This window comes from Pongo pygmaeus, chromosome 16 (assembly GCF_028885625.2).
Source record: "Pongo pygmaeus isolate AG05252 chromosome 16, NHGRI_mPonPyg2-v2.0_pri, whole genome shotgun sequence".
Classification (NCBI taxonomy): domain Eukaryota; kingdom Metazoa; phylum Chordata; class Mammalia; order Primates; family Hominidae; genus Pongo; species Pongo pygmaeus.
Window position 1 is genome coordinate 39,515,128 of NC_072389.2, and position 27,644 is coordinate 39,542,771.

Here is a 27,644-nt window from a genome sequence, read left to right on the forward strand (position 1 = left end):
AACACCGGGGCCTGTTGTGGGGTGGGGGGAGGGGGGAGGGGTAGCTTTAGGAGATATACCTAATGTAAATGACGAGTTAATGGGTGCAGCACAGCACATGGCACATGTATACATATGTAACAAACCTGCATGTTGTGCACATGTACCCTAGAACTTAAAGTATATAAAAAAAGTATACTAATTCACAGAAATCCTCCGCACTTCCAATTACAATAAAACCATCTATTACTCTAAAATTTGTGAATATTAATCATTCTATCCTTCTAGCTTTTATTCTGCATTTGTGACCCCTTTGTACTATTTTTTCTGTTAGGATACAGTCAAGAAAACTGAAATCATGGTAGTAAGTACTTTAAAGACGGAATTGGTTACCAGATGTTAGAAGGCTCTAGAAGTTCTTGAGCAGGAGTAATTATAGACATCAGTTTACCTTAAATGGGCAGAATTCAGATAGATAACAACAACAACAAAAAGAGACTGTGGAGGTTATTCATACTGGGCTAATTTGTTTGGGAAAAATCAGTAGCTATAAATCAGTATATTCTAGTATCTTTGAGACAACAAATATGGGAAATTATTTTTCTTTTCTTTTTTTTTCCCAGCAAGCGCTGTGTTTATTTTCCAAACAATTTTATTGAAATGTGCCAAGAGTATATGGGCAGCACAAATGTATGAACAGGAAAAAAAAAATCACATGTACAACAATTGTTTAAAAGTGAAGGTTAATTTTGGGAGATATCAGTTCCCCTCTCCCTCCGCCTGCAGACTTCCAGCGTTTCCATTAAGGTTAAGCCTCTACGAACCTAGCATTACAAAAAAAAAAAAAAAAGGAATACAAGATCTTTTGCAAATAACAAAAACAAAAAACAAAAAATGGCATAAAGGACAGAGAAATGTCTTCCTGCTTAGATGGCACTCTTCCTAGGCACCTAATTAGGAGGCATGCTGAGCGGTGGAGAAACACAACTTCAGAGTGTAAGGGTATGGACCATTGGGTTTTTCATCTGGTAATGGTTCAGGAAGCCCAGAGTCTCCAGGGCATCGCTCTTGGATTCCCACTCCAGCAGTCCAGAGGAGCTGCGCTCACTTTTGCTGAGAATACTTTCACAGAAGCTGGCCGTTTCACTCCAAGCTCATCGCAGATCTCAAAGAAGTTCTCCTCAGTCACCTCCAGCGGGGTGTTGAAGAAATGCAGCACGTTGCTGGGGTGCTGGATGCAGTTCTTGGCTGCCTGCTCTGGGGTGGAGAACCGATTGTTCTGGGATTCACTGAAGTCTTTGTAACTGCAAGACCCGTCTTCCAACCCATATGACTGACCGGGCATGATGGCTGGCTGCTTGGAGACACAGACATTCAGCTTCTGCCCAAACATGAAGTTGTTGTTGAGGTGGGTAATGGCCCGGTCCACAGCGTAGCCATCAGCCATCTCCACCATGGCGGCCCCCGGCTTGCTTTTCATGAATTTCACCTTCTCCACATTGCCATACAAGCAGAAGACATTGAAGACTCGGTCACAGTTCATCTTAGATTGATCCAAGCCATAGACCACCAGCACAGGGCTGTGGGCGTGAGGGCCATCCTCGGGTGGTGGGGGAGGGGGTGAGGGGGTGCCCATACTGGGGCCGTAGCGACTTGGGCCCCGACGGTGACCCCCCACTGGTGGACCCATCCTTCTCCCTTCGTAGTGAGGGGTGGGGGGCCGTAGCCCTCATCATGGTAATGGCTGTGGTATCCACCGTGGGGCCCTCCATATTCTGCTGGGTGATCTCCCAGGAGAGGGGGCTACCTCTGGCGTTTGTTGGGGTTGCTGCCAGGGTCACCTTGTCCACTGAGATTGCAGTTTGTGTAGTCCCAAGTATCCTGATCACTCTTGAACACATTCAAGCGTGTAGGCTTTGCGTATTCCATCTTCAGAGCACAACAGCCAGAATAGATATCAGCCCCATTGAGAGAGGCCTTGGCCCGCTGGGCACTTTGAACAGAGTCGAATTCCACCATCGCCTGAACTCCATTCTTCCTGAAAATGACAATTCTCTGGACAGGGCCACAAGGATTACAGATAGTGTAAAGAACATCCGTGGTGATCGAATAAATGGGGTTCAGGATGGTAAAGAGAAGCACACTGTTCACGCTCCGGGAGTCATCCGAGTCCCCGGGGCAGGAGATCTTCTGGATGGTAGAGTAGTTGACAAAAGCTGGGTGGCCGGCAATGCATATTTGGTTGTCGGCTGCATAGCTCACTGCGTTGCAAGCCCCCAACACATCTTCAAACTCCACCAGCGCTTGTCTCTTTTTAGGCATTACCACCACAGAGCTGATGGGTCCAAACTCCTGCAAGGCCTCCACAAGGTCAGCTTCCACCACACCCTCAATCAGGCCCCTGATGTGGACAACTGGGGAGGCAGGGGTTTTGTGCGGGTCATGGTAGTTCTTCACGCCGCCGCCCGCCACCCCGCCTCCTCCACCGCCACCGCCACCGCCACCGCCGCCGCCTCCGTGCTGGTCGCCGGCGTTGCCAGTCTTGAGCCGCTTAGTGGTCCGGCCGCCCTCACTGCCGCCGCCCTGGTATCGGCCACTGCCGCCTCCGCCGCCCGCCGCCGCCATCTTCACCGTCGCTCCCGACGGCCTCTGCTGCTCGTCCGGTTGCTGCCTCTGCTCCAGCCGCCGACGCCGCTTCTCCCGGGAAATTATTTTTCTAAGTTAGTTTGGTAAAGTTTAAAAGGGTTGTACTTTATCCTGTAGACAATTGAGAGTAGTTTTCTGTATTTTAGAAGGATAAATAAACTGTTCTGTGTGCAGGGCGGATTAGAAATGGAAGACACTGGAAGCAGAGAGAAGTTAAGGAAGAATGTTGACATTATCTTAAAGTGTTAAGAACCTGAACGAAACTCATTGCAAAATCATTGCCAGGGAATACAATGTAGGGCCATTGACTGACTCTAGTGGTGGATGAGGACAACTCACAGAGAGAAATCTGACAATCCATGTTTAGCAGAGGGAAGGAAGCCAGAAATAGTTATTATTAAGTGCAAGACTTCAGTTTTGTTGGTTTTTTGTTTTTTACTCCCAGCAAGCTAAATTTGACAATAATGTAGCTCAATTTCTCCCAATCTCATTTTGTTAATCTCTATACTCTTGCCCCAGAAAAGCCCCAGCTCAGAAAATTCTGTATTCATTTGTCTTCATAAGATTGTAAAAATTTCAAAACTGTCTGTTCATGATAATTAGAGAAATACAAATCAAGACCACAATGAGATACCATCTTACACCAACCAGAATGGCTATTACTAAAAAGTCAAAAAATAACAGATGCTGGCGAAGTTATGAAGAAAAAGGGATGCTTATATACTGTTGGTGGGAGTGTAAATTAGTTCATCCATTGTGGAAGACAGTGTGGCAATTCCTCAAAAGCCTAAAGACAGAAATAGCATTTGACCCTGCAATCCCATTACTGGGTATATACTTAAAGGAATATAAATCATTCTATTATAAAGACACATGCATGCATATGTACACTGCAGCACTGTTCACAATAGCAAAGACATGGAATCAACCAAAATGGCAATCAGTGACACACTGGATCAAGAAAATGTGGTACATATACACCGTGGAATACTACGCAGCCATGAAAAAGAACAGAGATCATGTCTTTTGCAGGGAAATGGATGGAGCTGGAGGCTATTCTCCTTAGCAAACTAACATAGGAACAGAAAAGCACCGCATGTTCTCACTTGTAAGTGGGAGCTAAATGATGAGAACTCACATGGACACACAGAGGGGAACAACACACACTGGGGACTTTCAGAGAGGGGAGGCAGAGAGATGGGAGATCATCAGGGAAAATAACTAATGGGTGCTAGGCTTAATACCTGGATGATGAAAGAATCTGTACCACAAACCCCCACGACAAAAGTTTACCTGTGTAACAAACCTGCACTTGTACCCCTGAACCTAAAATAAAAGTTCAAAAAGGAAGCAAAAAAAAAAAAAACTTTAAAGTAGCTCAATAAGTTTTATATTAATGTCAACTTTAAATAATTTTTATGCACAATACGTTATGAAAATTCATTTACCTTTTTTAAAAAAAGAATGCGAAATTTTAGCAGAGTTTTCAACAACAATGTTATAGTTAACAAGAGAAAAGCATCCTGATGTTTTACAAACTGGTGTTTCAATGAATTACTCTTTTTTTTTTCTGAGAGGGGATCTCGCTCTGTTGCCCAGGCTGGAGTGCAGTGGCATGATCTCGGCTCACTGCAACCTCCACCTCCCAGGTTCAAGTGATCCTCCTGCCTCAGCCTTCCAGTACCAGAAGGCGTGCACCATGACGCCTAGCTACATTTTGTATTTTTAGTAGAGACGGGGTTTCACCAGGTTGGCCAGGCTGGTCTCTAACTCCTGAGCTCCCAAACTGCTGGTAGTACATGCATGAGCCACCGTACCCAGCCAAAATGAATTACTCTTGTGTTGTATTCATTTGTTTTTCCTGCATTTTCATTTCATTTCACTTTGATGAACCAACAGAAATACCCGATGCAATACAGTGACAGCTTGAAAAGCTTCATGTTAACAAAGTTATCATTTCACAGTAGATAAAATAATATGTGAAAGTAATGAGAATTTAGGAATTCCTCTAAAATCAGAATTTAAAGACATACCACTTACCCTTTGTTAAAATAGCTTACAGCACAGAAGTCTTAGAAAATGGGCATTAGAGTGTCAGAAAGCTAGTCATGTTAAAAAAAACCTTTCAAATCAAGGCTAGCCACCTCATTAAATAATAAAATGAAGAAACTACTTATAAAACCGGTGTTCCATTTTCAATTTTAAAAAAATGTTGATAGTAAAATAACAATTAATTTAAAATATTTTTCTGCTCACTTCTAGAAGGTGACCTATTTAAGCCCCACTAAACCACTTAAGTGACCTACTTAAGCCCCACTAAAGCAAATAGCATATATTGGGATTGGATTACCGAAAGTATGCCTTCCATTTGATTGGCCATATACCTTTTTGTTTCATGCATGGATAATGGCTTTTCTCCTTCTTCAGTAACCCAAAGGAAAAGCTGACATTCTAACCTGGAGCTGCACATTCAAGCTTTGACACATGCCTCTCGCTGGTTTCGTCTAATGCTTATAATAAACCTGTAGAGTCAGCAACTTTAGAAAGATGGGTTGAAGAAGTGTCTTTGTCATAGTTTGTATTTTTCTCTGAGGCACTTGGCAGAGTCACCTCTGGTGTTTCAAATGTGCTTGAAAGTTATCTGGCTGCCCTCTGAGAAGTTTGCATAAAACCTGCTTTACTTAAAAGCAGGCAAAATTAAGGTTTCTGTAACAAAACCATAGGCACTGCATTGAGATAGGACAAGGACCAAATATCCTGCTTCCATGTGGCAGAGAAATAACGAATAACTTGGTTCAAGAGCTCATGGAGTGGCATATCATCACGCCATTATTAATAAGAGAACATTGCTAATTTCTAAAGGGGCTTAATGTCATGATTATTTTATCCTCTTCTTTCTGTTGAATTTTTAACATGTATGTCTACTGCAAAGTACACAAAGGAAATAAATTAGCACTAAAAAAAGGGCTTCTTCACAACCGCAAATTATATATATATTTCTTTCAGAACATCACTTTAGAGAGAAAATAGCAAAAATTCAGCATCATCACTTTTGTGACACTTCACTAACCAATCCAAATATAGAAAAAGAAAGAGAAATTGAGTATATTTGCATTCACTGTACATTTTTAGCTATTTGTGTAGAAGAAAAACAATTAGCTTATTTAAAAACCCTAAGGTGAGTACGCAGTTTTTAATTATTATCTTTGCTGTTGTGATTTGTATTTGTATTTTATTTATGTATAAACCCAGTATATAAACCTATGTCAAATACTTCTTTATTTTTGATACTAGTTCAAAATATTGGTGACTTTTTTAGATATGAATATCTCATATGTATCTTTTAGAAGTTATCAGAGTTATAAAATAATATTTGGGAGGTAAGGAAGGCACTAGACATAAGAAACTTGTGTAGACAAATACTTTGTCACCGAAGTTGTATATTTAAAAGTCCCTATTCTTTGTCTCTTATCAATTCAAAATTAATTCATTAGAAAACAATTTTCCTCAACATTTAATCCCTAGTTGTTCATCTTTTTCACTAGTTTGTATTCCATTACTCACTGCCTCATGGCTAAACTCTGTTTAAACCTGTTAACTGAAATGATTTTAAAAACCTTTTGGTGGAGCGCTGCGGAGGGCGCGTGCGGGCCGCGGCCGCCGAACAAAGGAGCAGGGGCGCCGCCGCGGGGACCCGCCACCCACCTCCCGGGGCCGCACCGCGGCCTCCCGTCCACCGCCACCATGACCGCCAACGGCACAGCCGAGGCAGTGCAGATCCAGTTCGGCCTCATCAACTGCGGCAACAAGTACCTGAGGGCGGAGGCATTCGGGTTCAAGGTTAACGCGTTGGCCAGCAGCCTGAAGAAGAAGCAGATCTGGACGCCGGAGCAGCCCCCTGACGAGGCGGGCAGCGCGGCCGTGTGCCTGCGCAGCCACCTGGGCCGCTACCTGGCGGCGGACAAGGACGGCAACGTGACCTGCGAGCGCGAGGTGCCCGGTCCCGACTGCCGCTTCCTCATGGTGGCGCACGACGACGGCCGCTGGTCGCTGCAGTCCGAGGAGCACCGGCGCTACTTCGGAGGGACCGAGGACCGCCTGTCGTGCTTCGCGCAGACGGTGTCCCCCGCCGAGAAGCGGAGCGTGCACATCGCCATGCACCCTCAGGTCAACATCTACAGCGTCACCCGTAGGCGCTAGGCGCACCTGAGCGCGCGGCCGGCCGACGAGATCGCCGTGGACCGCGACGTGCCCTGGGGCATCGACTCGCGCATCATCCTCGCTTTCCAGGACCAGCGCTACAGCGTGCAGACCGCCGACCACCGCTTCCTGCGCCATGACGGGCGCCTGGTGGCGAGCCCCGAGCCGGCCACTGGCTACACGCTGGAGTTCCGCTTCGGCAAGGTGGCCTTCCGCGGCTGCGAGGGTCCTTACCTGGCGCCCTCGGGGCCCAGCAGCACGCTCAAGGCCGGCAAGGCCACCAAGGCGGGCAAAGACGAGCTCTTTGCCCTGGAGCAGAGCTGCGCCCAGGTCGTGCTGCAGGCGGCCAACGAGAGGAATGTGTCCACGCGCCAGGGTAGGGACCTGTCTGCCAATCAGGACGAGGAGACCGACCAGGAGACCTTCCAGCTGGAGATCGACCGCGACACCAAAAAGTGTGCCTTCCGTACCCACACGGGCAAGTACTGGACGCTGACGGCCACTGGGGGCGTGCAGTCCACCGCCTCCACCCAGAATGTCAGCTGCTACTTCGACATTGAGCGGCGTGACCGGCGCATCACACTGCGGGCGTCCAATGGCAAGTTTGTGACATCTAAAGAATGGGCAGCTGGCCGCCTCGGTGGAGACAGCAGGGGACTCAGAGCTCTTCTTCATGAAGCTCATCAACCGCCCCATCATCGTGTTCCGCGGGGAGCACGGCTTCATCGGCTGCCGCAAGGTCAGGGGCACCCTGGACGCCAACCGCTCCAGCTATGACGCCTTCCAGCTGGAGTTCAACGATGGCGCCTACAACATCAAAGACTCCACAGGCAAATACTGGACGGTGGGCAGTGACTCCGCGGTCACCAGCAGCGGCGACCCTCCTGTGGACTTCTTCTTCGAGTTCTGCGACAACAAGGTGGCCGTCAAGGTGGGCGGGCGCTACCTGAAGGGCGACCACGCAGGGGTCCTGAAGGCCTCCGCGGAGACCGTGGACCGCTCCTCGCTCTGGCAGTACTAGGGCCTGCCCGCCCCGCCCTTCCCCGCCCCTGCCTACGTGGCGGCTTCTTCCAACCCTCCCTGCTAACCCCTTCTCCTCCAGGTGGGCTCCCCGGGGCGGGAGGCAAGCCCCTTGCCTTTCAAACTGGAAACCCCAGAGAAAACGGTGCCCCCGCCTGTCGCCCCTATGGACTCCCCACTCTCCCCTCCGCCCGGGTTCCCTCCTCCCCTCGGGTCAGCGGCTGCGGCCTGGCCCTGGGAGGGATTTCAGATGCCCCTGCCCTCTTGTCTGCCATGGGGCGAGTCTGGCACCTCTTTCTTCTGACCTCAGACGGCTCTGAGCCTTACTTCTCTGGAAGCGGCTAAGGGACGGTTGGGGGCTGGGAGCCCTGGGCGTGTAGTGTAACTGGAATCTCTTGCCCCCCCTGGCCACCTCCTCCCAGCCCCCCAGGAGCTGGGCACGTGTCCCAAGCCTGTCAGAGGCCCTCCCTGGTGCACTGTCCGGAAACCCCTGCTTGGGAAGGGAAGCCGTCGGGTGGGCTAGGACTGACTCTCGGTGTTTTTTTGGGTGGTGGCTGGAAACAGCCCCTCTCCCACGTGGCAGAGGCTCAGCCTGGCTCCCTTCCGTGGAGCGGCAGGGCGTGACAGCCACAGGGTCTGCCTGCTGCATGTTCTGCCAGGGTGGTGGTGGCGGGGGGTAGGGGTGTGGGGGCCATCTTCCTCCTGTCTCTTTCCTTTCACCCTAGCCTGACTGGAAACAGAAAATGACCAAATCAGTATTTTTTTAAATGAAATATTGTTGCTGGAGGCGTCCCAGGCAAGCCTGGCTGTAGTAGTGAGTGATCTGGGTGGGGCGTCTCAGCACCCTCCCCAGCGGGTGCATCTCAGCCCTCTCTTTCCGTCCTTCCCGTCCAGCCCCAGCCCTGGGCCTGGGCTGCGGGACGCCTAGGCCAGAGCCCCCACTGTGATTGGTGCTCCCTGGGCCTCCTGGGTGGATGAAGCCAGGCGTCACCCCCTCGGGGAGCCCTGGGGTGAGCCGCCGGGGCCCCCCTGCTGCCAGCCTCCCTCGTCCCCGACATGCGTCTCATTCTGGGTGTCTTAGTCTTTTATTTTTTGTAAGTGTTATTTGTATAACTCTAAACGCCCATGATAGTAGCTTCAAACTGGAAATAGTGAAATAAAATAACTCAGTCTGCAGCCTTCCCCCCCCAAAAAAAAAACTTTTTGTCCATTTTTTATCTATTCCATTTGACATTGGTCTCATATGATATCATGATACAAAGGAAAATGACCCTACAATGATATGATTCGTAATTCCACTATAAATTTCCTTGATGCTTTGAGAATGTGATTTATTTATTTTGCCCCCCTCCATTTTTTTTAACTATAAAGCAAGTACATGTACAATAATGCCATTTTTTTTCCAACTCCAAATAAATAGAAACAGCTATAGGACTGAAGTTTCTAATATGAATCTTATAGTTTACTTAGCACATGCTTGAATAAAGTTTCCTCTTCAGGAAACTAGAATATTGTGTCTGGTGCAAGACTAGATGTTTTGTCAAAAACATATGTAATATTCATATAGCAGAGCTTTGGCTTTATGCCATGAACAAGCAGGAGGTGTTTTTGGAACACGTGTGATTTTCACACGTTATTTATTGGAAATGACTGCTGCCATTCCCACATAGTCCTAAGTGTGAATATTTACCATATGTATGTGGCTTCGAGATTATTTTGTTGTTCACAAGATCACCTATGTCCTCCCATCAAAATACTGTCCTCATCTTAAAAGTAAATGGCACTGTTTTATTCAATGATTTACATTTTGGAATCCTAACCAGATATTTTTTTCCTTAAATGTCAAGCACTGCATTACTTCCAAAGGCATGCTATGGGTATGTGGAAATTATATCAAACATGAGTAAATTTTGTTGACCAAGACTACAGAAATAACAATACCATCACATAAATATATGAATACAGACATTGATGGTTGGTGAAAATTACCTCCAAATGTCCAATGCCATGAGTATATTTTGAATAGCTAGTTTGATTTTTATTAATATTATATGAAGGTTATTTCTAAGCCTGCAGACATAATTTATGGAATATACTACTCAGATATTTGAGAATGTACTACTTCAATATTTGGATATATTTATTCCAAATATATCTCCACTGTGATTTTTTAGGAGATACAATTGCCATCACAGAAAGATATTGCTGATTCCGATGAAATTTTTAATTAAGTAGAAAAATCAAAGAAGCAATTCTTTTTCAAGATTTCTTCAAATAAAGAAATAAGCAAAATTAGGCTGTGGTGTTGTGAATAACACCAAGAAGTATGGAGTCAGGCAAGCCTCAGGTTCTGTCACAGTTCTACTGTGAAGTAGATAATTCTAAAGGTGCGTTTCTGTGTCTTAGGTTTGTGGAGACCTACAGTAGCATTCCACAGACCAACACTGAGCCTACCCCACGGCTATTCAACCTGCCCATTATTGGGTAGCTTTCATATAACCAGTTAGAAAGAAAACATCTATGAAAACTATTTACTAAAGAATTATATATTTTAATTAAGGGTACCGAACATGGTCAAGTTAGAGAACAATAGAGTAGAAACCTTCTATTCAAATATAATTGAGACCAGTTTTTTGATAGTTAATCTAAAAAGTGAGTTAAGGAGGAGGATCATGGGGTTAAAAAAAAAACCAGAAATGTAAATTATTTGGCCAATATTTTGATATAAGTCCAGGACCCTTTGATTATTACTCTATTAACTGGAGTTTCTATACATTGTCTTCTTTGTATAAATTATGATCATAACAAGTCAATCATAATTCTAAATTTTTACCTGTTTAAAATAGAACAAAAAAAAGTAATTGAGGTGCAAAAACCTTTTAGCTTGTTAAAATTTTGCTATTCTGATTATTCTAATTTTATAATTTTTTCTTAAAATTTTTACATTGCTTAGCCCTCCTATGAATCAACTTAGCTTTTTCTAATCTTTTCAAGACCCAAATATTTTTACATAAATAGTACCACTATATGATAATCACATCACTGATTTTATTTATGTCACAAAAGCCCAACTTGAATACAAGCTAAATAAACTGTCTGGTAGATAAGTTAACATAACGCCCAGTTGAGGCAACAGACTTACATAGGCATAATAGAAAACACACTGTTATTTTACAGGGAGAATGTACAGTGTCAGTTCATTCAACAAGTTAGTTAAACACAACTCAACTAAAACAATGTCATTGAAAAGTAGCAAATTCTGTTTTTGTTCCATGGACTTACAGCCAATGAGTCCAGAGAAAGAAGAGAGAATTTAAAGAGCTTCATTGGCAGGTGAATCTGTACTTGGCCTTTTAGCTTAGAGACTGCAACTCCATATTAAAAGCAAGAGAATAGTGAGACATCCCATATAAAGAAAGAAATCAGAACAGACATGCAGGGGCAAAAGTAGCCATGGTCTGCGTCCTGGCTCAGGAGGACAGTATGTGTTGAAGAGCAAAGCCTAGAATGGGCTGATGCCTGTAACCTCACCCCATCCCATTGCTTTATCTACTCACACTGCTTGCCCAGAAAATCTGGTGCCCCACAGTGAGAACAGGAACTGGGCATCCCAGCTAATCTTCAGCTGGGTAGGTCTCATAGGGTTGTCAGATTTGAAAAAAATAACAATAGGCTTTGAAGAAAAAGACTTGGAGATGAAGCAGAATGCTCTTGCCAAAGCTTCCCTCAATTGACATAAGAGGAGCAAATTTATTTCCCAAATTAGTTATAGTATAATTTACCAGGTATCCAAATAAATTTGTTTAGAGACTAAGAGTTTTCCCGTGGAATAATGTCTGACCATAATTTTACATATAATTCTTTTATTCAACAAATGCTCAATGTATGTTTGTTTTATATCAAACACTTTTAAGGAATTAGGAATACCATTGTGAATAAAATAGACAATCTCTACTAAATGCTTAGTTATGATGGGAGGCAAACAAGTACATAAGAAAATAATTAAGAAATACAGTTTTATGCCTAATTATGTCAGATGATAGTAAGTGCTGTGTCCCCAAAACACTTACTCATTTTCTCAAACTATTCTAAAACAGGGAAGGTGCATAAAGAGTGCTGCACATGGGACTGAAGAGTCTGTTTTAAATATGGTTGCCAGGGAAATCCTCACTGTGTAAGAACATTCCATCAAGGACTTGAAGGAGATGAGGGAAGTCATCAAGAGGATGGGAAAAAGAACACTCCCAGTAATAGGACCAGCAAATGCAAAGACCAGAGGAGAAAGACATCTGCTTTGTTTAAGGGACAGCAAACAGGTCTCCCTGCTACAGCAGAGTAAATACAGTGGTAATGGTAGAAGAGTTTTTAGTTGTAAGGCAAGAAGGGGACCAACCATGGAGAGTCTTAGATGTCATTGTGGAGATTTCGATTTTACTGGAGGTGAAATGGAAGCCACTGAAGGCACTTGAAATGGAGGCTGATATGGTTCACAGCTTTAATAGTCTGCCGTCTGCTGAGATAAGAATTGACTATAGGACAAAGGGTAGATCTAGGTAGTGAGATGTTATTGCAACCACCTAGGAAAGAGACAGGATGATTTGAACTAGAGTGGTACTGGTAAGAGGTGGTCATATTTTGAAAATATTTTTGAAGTAGAGTTGACAGGATTTGTGATGAATTTGACATGGGATGTGAGTCAAATTTCATAGCCGGAGCCAAACATCCCTATTTAATTACATTGAATATAATGGAAAAGGTGGGGGGAAATGGATCAGGAAAAGAAAGAATAGAAGTTTGGTGTGGGAGACAGTAAGGTGAAGAAACCAGTAGAGATGTTACATATCTAAATCTGAGTTCAGGAGCTTTGAATGCATAGAAAATTTGATCATTAGCATGGGGCTGGTATTTGAAGCCATGAGACTGGACAAGGTCATTTTAGTTTAGTGTATTTCTACAGATTATATTTCAAGCATCATGCTAGATACTTTAACATTTGGCCATTTTAAAAGCCCCTTGGTAAATTTCACAGGAATGAGGATTTGACTGACCTGTTTTTCTCAGATGTCTGACCTCAGTAGGATGCATGATTTTATTATATTTAATTCCCTATAAAATTCCAAAATATCAAAATGAGACCTATATTTATTAGCAGGATTTTTCAGGTACAATATTCCTACTCAGATAGAACTATATCACTTAATTTCACAGAAATATCCTTCCCTGGGGTGATGATACTATTATATCACCAATCATGAAATCATGCTGACTTGCAGGCAACAATGGAGCTCACATTTTGATCTAAGCTAATTTGCATGACTTACTTAAATTATGAAAATACACACTTTTAGAGAACAGACAGATTTTGTTAATTCTGAATTATGTCAAAGTATCACTTAATAATTCTCAAGGGCCCAACTCTGGCGAAACAAGATGCTGCAGTGTATGTGTTTCCTACTCCCTTCCAACTTTTTTCATCATGATTCATCAGCGAATGCTATGAAGTCTAGAAATTTAATTAATGGATCTCAGGGCCACTGGACCATGCATTTACACAAATTGCTCTGTGAAGAAGGAGCACTCACTCTCTCTCTCTCTCTCTCTCTCTACCCACCCCCGCCCTTTCTCCCCCTCTTTCTCTTTCAAGAGCAGAACATTTTAGTGACCTCCAGTTAACTGGCTGAACTAAGCAGCGATCTCTTAGGTAATAATGCACTGCTAACAAACCTCAGCATAGACTATAACGCTACCACTAAAGCTTCTGTTCATGTTGTTCTAGGGCTAATAAAATGGAATATTGTATTCTAGCTCTGAAGAAATTTGAGATTGTCTCATATTTTCTCAGTTAAACCAGAAAATAATTAATTTTAGGGAAGGGACAAGAATTGCTGTGGCAGAGCCAGCCTGATAAATAATTTCTATTCATTCTCAATGTATTATCTGTTTTCTCCCTACAGGCTCCTTTTTGTTACTCTTATATCAAAATCCCACTTAATTTTCTTGCCATCACAACTCAAAAATCATACCTACAAAAGAGCTAAAGTTTTCATCTTTTTGCTTTTGCACAAACTCTATGCCGGCTATGAGAGTGTAAGCTTTATAGTTATATATAGATATTTTTATTTATAATCTTTCTTCTGCAAAAAAGGATTAAAGTGAAGCAAAAAGAACATGTAATAAGATGAATAATGAATAGAAAAATAAATTGCTTTTAAGACAAAGTAAAGGAAACTATAAAAGGGAGATGACTAGAACTATTTAGCAAGAAGAGACCTCATTCTTTCTATCAAATGGTGTGGTGTCATTTGCACAATGTATCCAATGGTTAATGAATACATATTTGTTGAGGATAGCATTAATAAATAATATGACCAATGAAAAACTATTACAAAAGATTTTTACTCTTCAGGAAGTAATTATTAGGTAGGTATTGTAAATTCTAACTTTAAAAGATAGAGGAAAAGATATATTGAGCTGGCCCATAAATGCAACAGGAAGACACAGAGTAACAATTACTGCAGGTGAATTTCAGCTCTCGGTCTATCTACCAACCAGTGTCACCAGGAACCTTCTTCAGACCCGTGTATCCAACTGCTTATTTATCTTTTGCACATGGATATCCCTCAGCTACCTCCATTTAATTCATCTTCTTCCTCCAAACTGGTCAGCATCCAAGCAGATCCAGAGAACTGTGAGGAGCTATTCTAGTCTCTGCCTTCTCCCCTGTTGCTGATCCAGTTAAGAGGGCCAAAGAATATAGTTGAGAGGACACCAGCCCCGTATCTAGTAGCATTTAGTTTTAACCTCATCCCTTAACTTAAAATTGGCATGGCCTTCAGTAAGCGATTTAACTCCTCTGAATATCAATTGATAAAATTTAAAAAAAGTCCAAAATTCATTGTAGTGAGGATTAAAATATCATGTTTGGTACATCATGAGCTCTCAATAAACAACTGCAGTATTATTCAAATTGGTACACAGGCCTGTCACTTCTTCCTTTTAGATTTTTTTTCCTTCTGTTTTTGCCTCTGAATGCCCCAACCCAATCTCTCTTCCTTGATCATGTTTTTAGGAAATCCATCCCCACCCCACTCACCCCACCACCCCTCACACTCCTTTCTCTCCTACCCCGGCCTCCAGCTCCTCCATTCCCGCTTGTAATCCAGCCTCTGCACCACTATCAGCGCTGCGGTTCTGAAATGCAAACCTCATCATGTTGCACCTTATAACATCTTTGACACCTACTTGTCTCCTGATAAATTCTCAGCTTCTTAGTTTTAGGTTGACCATGACCATTTGTGATCCGACCCAGTCCGTCTCTCCCTCCTGATTCTCATTTCTCTCACCAAATACTCCCCCCTTTGTACTGAACAACGTGGCTCTACTTTCATCTCTTCAGACTTATATTTTTTCCTTGATCCTCAACTTTGCTCACAATGGTCCTCCCATCTGGAAGAGCATTTTCCCTGTGGGCCTGGAAAATTTGACTATTCCTTTGTGACACAATTCAGTCTTCACTTCCCCGTGAGTGACCTTCTTAGGACAAACTGACAGTATCTTATATTGTAGTCCCACAGTCCATTAGGCAGTCTTCAAGTGTCCAATATGACAGTGCATGATATTAGTTGTTTATATGCCTATTTCTCCCACTGGCTTTGAGAAACTTGAGGGATTGTTGTAACCATTTGTATCCCCAGTGTGTAGCATAGCGTGCATCTATTTGTGTTTTGAATGAGTGAGTGAATTAATGAATGATGAGAAAGCAATGAGCTATGTTTTGTCTCTACCAGTCTTACATGAGATTATAAATAGACTGATTCAGCTGAAGATTCCAGGTCCTATTCCTTTTGCAGTTGCTATTGTATATGTTAGCAAAAAGCTTCATCCCTTCCAAAAATTTTTTCAGTGGTAGCAATAAATTCATTGTCTTCTGGGAGCAACATTGTGCTCTCTCTCTCTCTCTCTCCCTGATTTGCCTATTGCTACTTTGAAGAGTATGTGTTTATGACTTTATAATTTGTTACAGTGAATGTAATAGGAGCCCTTCTGTTTCTTCATAAGTGGTTATGAAAAAATATTCACACTTGCTTATGATTTTCTCTTACTGTTCTTAATGTAATGCTTCTAAATTAGATATACAAAAGTGCTCATCTAGAAGATAATGGAAGCATAAGCAAAACACAGAAAAAGGCTTACCAAGAATGAATTATAACTAACAAACAAATGTTAGTTGTATTCCAATAGAATTACTGAATTAGTACATGATGGAACAAAAAATCTATAACAAGTTTAGATGCCAGTAATTTTTTGGACACGGATTGTATACACTGTACCCACAAAATTCTATCAAATTGTTTCTATTTCAAGAAATTTTCAGTTTATTCATGTTCAATACAAAAGTTAATTATACATGAAATATAAACTGAATGGAAAACATTGGCATTGTTTTTCCTGGCTTTCTTGGAAGAATACGGGAGTAGGGTTAATATTGAAATGCAAGAGAAAGCTCTTCACTCCTCTCCTTGTTCCCAGGATAGGACAAAATACACACGGCCAAGAATGAGGAAATTAGGACAAAACACAATGTAGTCAAGAGAGTTATGACCCTGAGGTGTGAGGTAAGATCTGGCCCTGGGAATGTTGACTGACACTGCAATATTTAGTATCTAGACTGGAATGATTAAATATGAAGTGGGTTAACCTGGAGTCTTTAGAGATGGCGCTATTCCCAGAAAGATAAATGAGATCCAGTCCTAGGACAAAAGGACAAATATCATTGGTCGGAAAAAGAAAAAATGATTTAGAAAAAATGAGAAAGAGAAACAAAATGTAGAGGAGAAGAAGAAATCCCAAGGATGGAGACCAAAGGGTTTGCCAACAGTCTGTTCCTTGGGAATGTGAGTTACACAGCAACCTGGAAGATGATGCTACTTCCAAGCCCATGATTCTGTCTCCATGACTTAGGACACTAGTCACAAAGAAATAGAACACACCTTTCTCTTTCGAGATCTCATTGTCCGTTGAAGAACTGCTACTCATGGCCTGCAAGAGTGAAACTCACTGGTTCTAGGAATGAATGAAATTGGACTGGCTGGAGGCCTTTAATTATTATGTGGGCCTCAGAACTGATGAGGATTGATGTGGGTGTTATTTCAATAAAGTGTTATAAACAATTCATATATGAAAAATTTATTTTCTTAATTTACAGTTAAATACACTAATATTGTATTTCAATGTTGTTATTCAAATTAAAGACCATGTCAGTTCTTAGACACAATCTCTCACTGTGTATTAATCTCAATAAGACATTGTAGTAACCACATATATATTTTTATATATATATAAAAATTAATAGATATTACTTTTTGAGCTATTTTATGTTTACAGGCAAAAATTAGTGAAAGTTAAAATGCCTGTCTGTAGACTCTCTCACTCCACCCCCATTTCTCCTATTTTTAACATCTTGTGGTATTTTTAACATTAGTATGTTACATTTGTTACAGGTGATGAGAAAATGTTGATAAATTATTTTTATCTAAAGTTCATAATTATATTAGGGTTCACTCTTTGTGGTGTCCATTTTATGGATTTTAACAGAGATGTACCCACCATGACAATGTTACACAAAATAATAGTTTCACTGCCCTAAAAATCCCCTGTGTGCTACCTAGTTATTCCTCCTTTCTTTCCTCCCCAGGAACCCCTGGAAATGACTGATCTTTTTACTGTCTCCACAGTTTTGCCTTTTTCAAAATGTCATATACTTGAAACCACATAGTGTGTAGGCTTTCATATTGGCTTCTTTCACTCAGTAATATGCATTTAAAGTTCTTCCATTCCTTTTTGTGGCTTGATAGCTCTTTTTTTTTATATAGAACTGATTAATATTCCATTGTATGGCTACACCATAGAGTGTTAGTCCATTTGCCTATTGAAAGGTACTTTGGTTGTTTCTGTCTTGGTAATTATGAATAACACTGGTATAAACATTTGTGTGTATGTTTTGTGTGGGCATAAGTTTTCAACTCATTTGGCAAATACCAAGAAGCACAATTATGGAATCATAGGCTAAGAGTGTGCTTAGTGCCATAAAAAACTGCTAAACCATCTTCCAAAGTGGATGTACCATTTTGCATCCCAACTAGCAATGAATAAGAGTTATTTCTGCTCATTGTTCTTACCAGCACTCAGTAGTGTTACTATTTTGGATTTTGGCCATTATAAGAGCTATGTAGTAGCATCTCATTGTTTTGGTTTGCAATTTTCTAATGACATATGATATTGAGTATCTTTTCATTGCTTATTTACCATTAGTAATATGTTGCCATCAGTAACTTTCCTTTCCCTTTCCATTGCCAGTGAGATCCAGCATTTTTTTTTTTTTTTTTTGAGACATAGTCTCACTCTGTCGCCTATGCTGGAGGGCAGTAGTGCAATCTTACTGCAACCTCCACCTCCCAGGTTCAAGGGATTCTCCCTGCCTCAGCCTCCCAAGCAGCTAGGATTACAGGCACCCACCACCATGCCTGGCTAATTTTTTTTTTTTTTTTTTTTTTAGTAGAGGGGGTTTTCACCATGTTGGTAGGGCTGGTCTTGAACTCCTGACCTCACGTCATCTGCCCTCCTCAGCCTCCCAAAGTGCTGGGATTACAGGCATGAGCCACTGCACCTGGCCAGATCCATTATTTCTTAACGGAAACGAAAAATTCACCAGTTACTGCATTTTTCTCCATATATTTGTAATACGTTCCGATGTCTGATAAGGCAAGTCCAACCCTCTGCATTTTTAAAAATTAATCATTATTTATTAAAAAGTAATATTCTATGCACATTTTAAAATCAATGACCATATTAGATTTATTGAAAAAATAATGTAATTTAATATTAATTTATCACATCGATTGACATGATAATTCTCCACTTATTTGGATTTCCTTTAAGATCAATTCCTAAAATTTTCTATATAGATGGTTTTAGAATTTTTTTTTTGTAGCTTAACTACAAGATACTTTGTAGTGTCTCAATTTTTATTACAGTTTTACACCTTCAATTCAATTATTGCTGACATAGAAAAACTTTTTTTTCAACATCTATTTTAGATTTAGTGGGTACATATGCAGATTTTTTACATGGGATACTACTTGATACGCAGGTTTGGAGTACACATGTATCCATTAATCAGATGGTGAGCATAGTATGCAATAGTTACTTTTTCAACCCTTGTCCTTTTTCTTCCATCCCCCATATAATAGTCTGTTACTTTGTACTGTTTTCTATTATAAATTGGGGAGAAGCCATTATTATTATATATTAGCTTCAGAACAACTAGGTTCAAGTCATGGAAAACAATTTTGCACAAACAACTTTAGGAAACACTGCTTTGAAAACTGTAATCTGAATTATAGCTGAGGCCACAGAAACCAAATATTTACTGAAGGTTCTTTTAAGAAAAACAAGTTAGCCAGGAATGGTGGCTCATGCCTGTAATCCCAGCACTTTGGGAGGCCGAGGTGGGTGGATCATGAGGTCAGGAGATTGAGACCATCCTGGCAAACATGGTGAAACCCTGTTTCTACTAAAATAAGAAAAAATTAGCTGGGCATGGTGGCACATGCCTGTAGTCCCAGCTACTCAGGAGCGTGACGCAGGGGAATCGCTTGAACCAGGGAGGCGGAGGTTGCAGTGAGCTGAGATTGTGCCACTGCACTCCAGCCTGGGACAGAGCAAGACTCTGTCTCAAAAAAAAAAAAAAAAAAAAAAGAAAAGAAAAAAGAAAAAAGCAAGTTGTATTGAAAGAGGACATCATTAACAGTATATCTCTTCAATAATGGTTTATTTTACTATATTCTCATTCCTCTCTTACTGTGTCCCAAATCTCTTTACAGGCTAAAAGAAACTGTTCAGAATTAATCCTATTCATAAAGAACAGCACTTACTGAGTATTGCATTTTCTTCTTCAAATTCTTCAGCATACATTGAGACTACACCATAAGGGACCATTTTTATGTTTTTAGTTTTGGGTTTTTTGTTTTTTTTTTTTTTGCTAAAGAAACTGCAACTAGATTTAGGACCTCATTCTATTAGGTCAGTATTTGTCTAATAAACTTCAGCTTAAGCAAAATAAAATATGTGTTGCTCTGAACTGAAACTCCTCAAAACCATATTTTTAAAATTACAGAAAAAATTAAATGAAATAATGTTTTTAAAAATCTTGTAGATGAAAAGATATGATATATAGTAAGTTTAAGTACCTATTTCAATGGTTCCCAAAGTGGGGCCCTCAGACATCCAGGTCCAAACTATTTTAACAGGAATACTAACATAGTGATATTTGCTGTAAAGGTGCAAATGCAATAGTGGGTAAAAATGCTGGCACTTTAGCACAAATAAAGGCAGTAACACCAAACTACTAGTAGTCATGGTATTCTTCACTATGCACAGGAAAGGTTTGAAATGGAAGGGCAGGCCGGGCATGATGTCTCATGCCTGTAAGCCCAGCAATTTCAGAGGCCAAGGCGGGAGGATCACCAGAGGTCAGGAGTTTGAGACCAGCCTGGCCAACATGGTGAAACCCCATCTCTACAAAAAATACAAAATTTAGCTGGACATGGTGGTTGCATGCCTGTAGTCCTAGCTACTTGGAAGGCTGAGGCAGGAGGATTGAGCCCAGAAGGTTGAGGCTACAGTGAGCTGTGATCATGCTACTGCACTCTGGCCTGGGTGACAGAACAAGTCCCTGCCTCAAAAATAAAAAGAATGTCTGTGATGAAGCAGTGAAAATTTTACTATATCTTAATCCTTGAATATCTCTTTTTAATATTTCAAGTGATGAAACTGGAAGCACACATAAGCATTCCTACAGACTGCCTGAGAAAAAACCCTCGTGTGACTAAGTCATGAACTGAATTAACCACTTTAATGGAATATCATTTTTACTTGAAAAGAGTACTGACAAACAATGTTATTTCAACTGGGGTTTTTGGGAGACACTTTCTCAAAAAATGAGATTCTGTCATTTCAAGAAAAACAACAGACAGGCCATAATAAAATTCAATAATAAAACTGCTAATAATAAGATTCAAGCTTCTGAACAGAAAATTAGAATTTTAGAAAACTTATATCCACCATTGCTTTCCAAATGTATTCTAATGAGATTGTTGGTGATATTGATGAATGTATTTTGATACTGTATCATCAAATGTATCAACATGTAGAAGATCTTGGTGAACCATTATTTTCTAAATGACCAATGCATGATGTTATAATATCACGCAAGGGTAAAAGATCCAAAGTTCAAGAAAAACCAAGTTTTGATGGAGTATCAAAAAAGAAGCCTAGGCAACATGGCAAAACCCTGTCCCTACAAAAAAAAAATACAAAAAATTATCCAGGTGTGGTGATACACACCTGTAGTCCCAACTACTCTGGAGGCTGAGGTGGGAGGATCACCTAAGTCCCCAGAGACTGAGGCTGCAGTAAGCTGTGATCACACCACTGCATTCCAGTCTGGGCGACAGAGCAAGACCCCATCTCAAAAAAAAATTTATATATACATAAATATATAAATATATATATCCACAGTGATCTAAAATGGCTATCTGTATGAGATTGGACATTGTTCACATTTTTTCAAGCAAATATCACACAATAAATTGAATGCAGATGAAAATGACATGGCAGACATCAAGGAAATTTGCAAAAAATATAAGATTGTGCTACTTTGGGTTTAGAAATTTTTTCATAAGAACATTTATAACAATATGTGGTGAGCTTTTAAAGAATAATTTTAATATTTCTGATTTAATTTCTAATGATAAATACCAATAGATATAACCTACATAAACCAAAGCTCCTTGGGCCTTCAATATATTTTTAAGAATGTAAAGGAGTCCTGATTCCAAAACTTGAGAACTGCTGCCTTCCCCTCCACTTTCCTTCCTTCCCTAGAATTTCTTCTTTGGAAGAAACATCCCTTTGCCATTTTAACTTACAGAGTTCCATTCAGGCCAGTTTTGCTACTACCTCCCTCCCATCTTTCCACCTCCCTCTCTTGACACAAAATCTGACCAAAGGACTCTACCAGCCCACCCCATTTCCAGTGATTAGCTGTCAAGGTGGGCTAAGTCAAGAAAATCTGGGTTTTCTCTGAGACTAGACCTCTTTTTCTGGGAGATCTGGAATCACAGGGACAAGGTTGGCCACCTTGGCATAGTCAGAATTCATCTTGCCTCAATGGGGAGAGGTTAGGCAAGTTTCCACAAAGCCAAACTGCTTCCTAGAAAGTCAAAGATAATTATACTTTGTGCCACAACTGTGAGAATGCCCATTTTATTGCACACTTTCTAACATTTTTACCAAACTGATAAATAAAAGCTGGTACCTAGAAGAAAAAAAGGCCAGGTGTGGTGGCTCATCCGTATAATCCCAGCACTTTGGGAGGCCAAGGTGGGTGGATCACCTGAGGTCCGGAGTTTGAGATCAGCCTGGCCAACATGGTGAAATCCCGTCTCTACTAAAAATACAAAAATTAGCCAGGTGTGGTGGCAGGCACCTGTGATCCCAGCTACTTGGGAGGCTGAGGCAGGAGAATTGCTTGAACCCAGGAGGTGGAGGTTGCAGTGAGCCGAGATCATGCCATTGCACTCCAGCCTGAGCGACAAGAGCGAGACTTCATCTCAAAAAAAAAAAAAAGTTTCCATAAAATATAATTTGTTCCATCTCTAGAAACCAATTCAACAATGAGAACTGAAAGCCACCACTTGGAAGGTTTCAAGGATTTAGCTCTACCTAATGATGTCTAAAGCATTAGTTAAGGTAGAAAAAAATACACACACACACACACACACACACACACATACACACACACACCCCTATGTATTTAGTACCAGGAAACATGACTGACTAGATGGTATAGTCATCCAACAGAAAGCACACAATAACTGAAGCTACTGTAGAGGAATAAGTTATGACATGGATCTACAATATCGTTGAGTGAAAAAGCAGATTACCAAAAAAAATCTGATTTTTCAAGGGAGAGGGAACATATACAAGCACAGGAAAAAAAAGATGAGCAGATGACTGGAAAAATACAAAATTCTGATAGTAGTACCTTCTGAGTGGGAGAATTCTTGGCAACATTTTCTAGTTTTGCCTAAAATTTTCTAAATGTCTTAAAATAAGAAGGTTTTGTTATCCATATTATAAAATATCCACCACCCCAGGAAACCTAACCTTCAGCACAAATGCTACAACATGTTCAAAGTTTGTTCAGTTTAAGAGACAATCAATTTTGAAAGACATCTAAAATGATGACCAATATGTAAATCTATGCATTAATGTTTTTCAATCATATGCTTTAAATTTTGTAATTTTGATAAGTTTAAGCTTTATATCCATCTTGAAAAAAGTTTTCTATTTGTCTTTAAAATATGACCTACAATATACCAGTTTTTAAACAACGAATGGTGCTCAAAAATTGCAATATAAATTCAGGCAGTGTTCCTTACATAGAATGTTTAAGTGCTTCTAACCCTGCTCTTTTTCACCGGTTATGAAAACACATTACAATTATCTAAGCATCTAATTATTCAGGTCCTTTGTTTCTCCTCTATTCTATTAATTTTATAGTAATTTTAAGGCCTGTGAGGATGAAGTTGTCTGGGACAGCTACCACAAAGGTTATTATAAGTGGACAAATTTCAAACAAGTTTATCACCACTACCATCCCCACCATAAAACTATCTTAATCAAGGGCAACACATTTCAAGGTTAACCAAGACAACCTCTTTACTTGTCACTGCTTAAGAAAAGGATTTTTTGGTCTTATTTAGAAATAACTTTCTCTATCTATTTTTCTCCATAAATCCACTGAGACCAATGTATGGCTCTATCTCAAGCACCAGTAAGCAAAACTGCCTGCCAGAATGTTCAGTTTTTGTATCTTTCCAAATGTAGGACACAGCTATCTTTTGACATCACAATTTTTAAAAAATTGATGCACAAACTTCTTCTTGAAAGTTCAGCCAGGCATGGTGGCTCACGCCTGTAGTCCCAGCACTTTAGGAGGCCGAGGCAGGTGGATCACGAGGTCGGGAGTTCAAGACCAGCCTGGCCAAGATGGCTGTTTCTACTAAAACTGCAAAAATTAGCCAGGTGGGGTGGCAGGTGCCTGTAATCCCAGCTACTTAGGAGGCTGAGGCAGGAGAATCTCTTGAACCTGAGTGGCGGAGTTTGCAGTGTGATGAGATTGCATCACTGCACTCCAGCCTGGGTGACAGAGTGAGACTCCAACTCAAAAAACAAAAACAAAAGCAAAAACAAAACAAACAAACAAACAAAAAAAAGGAAAAGAAAATAAAGTTCAGACATACAGCAGTTGTAATTCTTCTGAAGGCTGGTTATGGGACACATTACTTTCATACTTTGCTGTTCAATAAATGTGGGCTGGAGAATAAAGTAAACTGACAGAATTACCACATAAAATAAAATTCTAAGTGTTCTGACAACAAAACAACCTTAAAATACACACACACACAAACACACACACACAGACACACACAGAGTTTTTCCTGCCGATCATTTTACAACTAAACAACCAAGTGACTAAAGCAGAGCCCACAAAATCAGAGTAAAAATTCTAACACTTGGTAAAATAAAAACGCACATACACCCCTGTGATCTAAAAAAAAATGCTTAAGTATTCAAAGACAGCAATTACAGGTACTGAGAACATCGCTGTAAGCAAACTGAGGCAGAGAAAACAAAGGTGCTGATGAGGATTTGAACCACCTAACATGCAGAAACCCACTGGGTGATTTCCTAGGTTCCAAGTTGGCATTATCTTTCAGAATGATCTTCTAGAAGAGGACACATAACACTGTTACAAAGGATCTGGAGAAAGAGACCCTTGCTTTATCACTCCAGCTCTCCAGTCATGCTTCACATTTTCGCTTCTTCCACTCTTTCACATGAAGTCAATTTACAGACTTCCATCAAGCCCTTAGAGACCTTTTTGTACTATCCCTGACAAGTTCTGGATGTTATCTCTGCACTTTTGACAAATTCTTAGCAGTTAACTTACAAGGCAGTTAAGATTTTGGTTCAAGCACAATATAGCTAGAATAGGGTCATATACTCAATAAAACAAATATTTACCAAGCATTTATTGAGTGGAAGATAAAAAGCACAAAGCATAATTACAAAATATTCTCCCCTGCCACCATAAAAGAATTTTTTTAAAGGCTTACAGAATATAGCATAACGTGACCAAAGCAAAAATTGGGGGGAGGAAGGGAAAATATCAGCATGAACTCAATACGACCCAGAAGAGCCTTGATGGTCAGACATGTAAAGACAAGTTGGGTAGGGTTAAGGGGTGGAGGTCAGGGGCACAGGTCACAGGCACATTCTACAAGGGAAAAACAGCTGATACAGAAGCCTGAAAGGAAAAGCGGGCAGAGCACCTGTACAGGACTCTTACCTGCGGCATCTACCATACAATGCGCCTTTCCAGAACACAGCAGTGCGCAGCCAGACCCGGGGGAGAGTGATCACTCAAACAGCACCAGAGGCTGCATTCCATCTTTTCTTCCATCAACGAGTCCGTTCTCATTGTTAGTTTCTCCTTCAACAGAAACTTAAAACCAATTGGCTGAACACGCGGGAGCAAGGAAAACCTGACTGAAGAATGAGGCCTTAAAACTTAAGGGCCTTGGGTCCTGGCACGGTGGCTCACGCCTGGAATCCCAGCACTTTGGGAGGCAGAGGTAGGTCATTTGAGGTCAGGAGTTTGACAGCAGCCTGGCCAACACGGTGAAACCCCGTCTCTACTAAAAACACGTTAGCCAGGCGTGGTGGCGGGCGCCTGTAATCCCAGCTACTCGGGAGGCTGAGGCAGCAGAATCGCTTTAACCAGTGGACTGTCAAGAGACATAGGCTGCAATGAGCCCAGATCGCGCCACTGCACTCCAGCCTGGGTGACAGAGTGAGACTCCCTCAAAAGAAAAAATAATTTTTTTTTTGAGAGAAGTCTCCCTCTTATCCCCCAAGTTTGAGTGCAACGGCTGGATCTCGGCTCACTGCAACCTCCGCCTCTCGGGTTCAAACGATTCTCCTGCCTCTGCCTCTCAAGTAGCGGGGATTAAGTCGCCTGCCAACACGCCCGGATAATTTTTGTACATTTTAGTAGAGACGGGGTTTCACCATGTTGGCCAGGCTGGTCTCTTAACTCCTGACCTCAGGTGATCCGCGCGCCTCTGCCTCCCAAAGTGAGGGGATTACAGGCGTGAGCCACTGCGCCCAGCCAAAATACCGAAAATCTTAAAGGTCTTTCCCCTTCCCTGCCTGGGCTCAAAAAACGCCGGAGCCGCCCTGCACCGCCCTGTCGCGGTCTCCGGAGCAGGCTGGCCGACGGAGGGCGACCATGGGTCCCAAGAAGGCTCCGGCAGTCGCGGGCTCCCACCTCGGGGCGCGGCGACGGGGGCCTAGAGGGGCCAACAGCCCCCAAGCCTACCCCACGCGAGGAGTCGGAGAGACGCGCCCTCCGTCTCCTCCCACCCAAGCCTCCCGCAGTCCCGGCCGGGGCCGGGCCAGTCGCGGAAGAAAGGGGCGGGGAAGTGGGGCCTCTCTGGGGAAGGCTCCCCTTTGTCCTGGGACTCCCGGCGCCCCCTCTCTGCCCTCGCCCTGCCCCGCGAGGCCGCCGCCGGGCGCCTCACAGTCATGTTGCAGTGGAGCGTGAGCGGGGGCTGCGGCTCCTGGTTCTTGTGGAAGATAGACCCAGAAACTTCACTTTGGCCTTGAACCCTGACACGGACATCTTCCACTCATCTACGGCGGCAGGGGCGCGAAGGGGAGCCTGTCCGGAGCCGCTGTCACGGCGGCGAGTACCCCGCGGGGCCGCCCAGCCGAGCTTTCGCGACTCTGCCTCTGCCTGCCGCCTGGACCCTTGTGGGAGCGTGGCTGGAAAATGGCAAGGTGCCCGGAAGCCTTGGCGGGAGCTGTGTGGTGGCCTGCGGGGCTGCTCCTTTTGTAACGGACTCCACCCACAGGAGGCGCGGCTCCTGTCAAGCCGCAGCTTCAAAGGGCAACATAACCACTGCCCCCACTACCGCCTGGGAAAGGGCTGCCCCTACCCCGCCCCCGTCACCCTCACCCCTCACGCCTCAACCAGGCGGGCCCTGCCCGCACCAGTTTCGGCGGGTGCACGAGTCCAGAGCGTGCGCGCGCTCCCGGCTGCCGCCTCCTCCCTTGACCCAGCACCTTTCTGCCCGACCCATCTGGTCCCTTCCTCACACTCGCCAACTGGAGGCTCAGGGCGGCACAGCCACTAACTCTGTGTGTGTGTGTGTGTGTGTGTGTGTGTGTGTGTGTGTGTGTGTGTCCCAAGGGAACAGAGCACTGCTGAGTTCAGGCAGATGATTAACTCGTGGACGGTCAGCAAAATACAGTCACAAGAAGGCTATGTGTTTATTTGTCTTTTGCAGTGACATCATGTTGCGCATGTTTTATGTTTTTCGGAGTGCATTAGTTTCTTTTTGTTCTCAGTTAATATCCAGCTTAATAGATTGTGTAAGTAGAATACCCCCAAACTGAAAGTCACCTACATAAAATATAGTGAAAAATATGTCACGCATTTAAACTATAGTTGAAAATGTGTACACTTTAGTTTTGCGTAGCCAACACTGGAGAGTGGGTAAGGACACAGGATCCCAGGGCTAGACTGCCTGGGTTCAAGTTCCAACTTAGCCACTTGCTGGCTGTGAAATACTTGACAACTTTAAGCCCCAGTTTCTTTTTTTGTTTTA

The 27,644-nt window shown here is 42.3% G+C and overlaps 2 pseudogenes; one reads left to right on the top strand and one right to left on the bottom strand.

The window, feature by feature from the left end:
- Positions 1-723: 723 nt before the first annotated feature.
- LOC129013813 (heterogeneous nuclear ribonucleoprotein L-like) lies at positions 724-26,159 on the bottom strand (annotated as a pseudogene).
- LOC129013815 (fascin-like) lies at positions 6,265-7,861 on the top strand (annotated as a pseudogene).
- Positions 26,160-27,644: the final 1,485 nt, after the last annotated feature.